This window comes from Echinops telfairi, unplaced genomic scaffold (genome assembly GCF_000313985.2).
Source record: "Echinops telfairi isolate 266 unplaced genomic scaffold, ASM31398v2 ScPeMD7_7356;HRSCAF=8355, whole genome shotgun sequence".
Lineage (NCBI taxonomy): Eukaryota > Metazoa > Chordata > Mammalia > Afrosoricida > Tenrecidae > Echinops > Echinops telfairi.
In genome coordinates, this window is record NW_022111256.1 from 237,809 (window position 1) to 239,487 (window position 1,679).

General features: G+C 40.0%; 1 pseudogene; it reads right to left on the reverse strand.

The window, feature by feature from the left end:
• Positions 1-1,449, reverse strand: part of LOC101643729 — a 5,866-nt pseudogene extending 4,417 nt beyond the window's left edge.
• Between the last annotated feature and the right edge of the window lie 230 nt (positions 1,450-1,679).

Below are 1,679 nucleotides of genomic sequence, written 5' to 3' on the forward strand. Positions count from 1 at the left end.
CAACTGGACATTCCCTTACAGAAGGGTCGCAGGGAGGAGGAGATGAGCCAGTCAGGGTGCAGTATAACAATGATGAAACATACAACTTTCCTCTAGTTCTTTAATGCTTTCTACCCCACCACTATCATGATCCCAATTCTACCTTACAAATCCAGCTAGACCAGAGGATAAACACTGGTACAGAAAAGAAATGGAAACACATGGAATGCAGGACAGATAAACCTCTCAGGACCAATAATGACAGTAGTGATATCAGGAGGGGAAGGGGAAGGTGGGATAGAAAGGGGGAACTGATCACAAGGATCTACATATAACACCCTCCCTGAGGGATAGACAACAGAAAAATGGGTGAAGGGAGACATCAGACAGTGCAAGACATCACAAAATAATAATAATCCATAAATGATCAAGGGTTTGAGAGGGAGAGGGGCGGGGAAGTAGGTGTAAAAATGAGGAGCTGATACCAAGGGCTCAAGTAGAAAGCAAATGTTTTCAAAGTGATGATGGTAACAAATGTACAAATGTGCTTGACACAATGGATGTATGTATGGATTGTGATAATAGTTGTATGAGCCCCCAATAAAATAATTTTTTAAAAATGGACCAGGAGTGGGGTTCCATCACATTTATCACTGTTTGGATTCTTTATTTAACCTGATTTTGCTTTTGGAAGCTAGGGGGCTTATCCATGTCAAATGGACTGCAGGGTTTCTAGAAAGAGTAATTTATAAAGGGCATTTTGCTCAACTGATAATAAAATGGCTTATAATGTTGACACAGATCCTCCACCATTACAGAAGGCTTTTTGAATCTACCTGTTCTTGTTTTCTGAATACAAACAGGCTCTCCCACATCTCCTATGAAAGTGCTTGACTTCTTGGATCAATACAATTGTGTTTTCTTTTGTTCAATCTTATGTTGTGAATATCCAGATTTTTTTACTTTCTATGCTAAGGCATTTAATAATATAGTATTTGAAGAAATAAAACCATCACCCTTGATGACTTTTTCAGCTAGTAATTTTCTTCTGCTTAAACACACCTATAGCAAGACTGGGTCTGGACATTTAAATGAACTTCCATCGTGACTGGGATGAGGTGAAGTAGCTTCTGCAGTCTATGCAAATTCTGGACTTCATACAGGAGACACTTGACCGAAGGTTTGTGCAAACTTAGCTTCTTTTTTATTTGAAATAAGATTAACTGATGTCTTTGCTAAGAAATTCTTCAACTTGCCCTCTTAGATCTTTAATGTCTTTTTTGAAGTTTTCCAGATATTGCGACAGAAAGCAAGTCAAGATAAAATACTTTTCCCCAAAGTGGCTTACATTTGGATTTTTTCTGGTTTGTTTTCAGTTTTCAAAGATTTCAAAAGATGTTATTTTGTTTTGACCTGGGCCCCACCCTGGAAATGACCTTTGCTGTGGATCTTCATGGCTCCTGAATTCATGGCGGCTGCTCGACACTTACATACCGAGTCTGGAGATGGTGTACTACTGCCAGGTGGCCTGGAAAACACGGCTCCTCTGGTTCTTCTGACAGGCTTGTTGCAGTCGAGAGACCCAGTCTGCAGACTACATTTCTGGGGCTGGATCCAGCTCCCAGACCGGAAACCTATTTAGATTAAATATGGAGAAATCAGATTGGGTTGTGTAAGAATGTCTTAGTGGAGGCATCTGA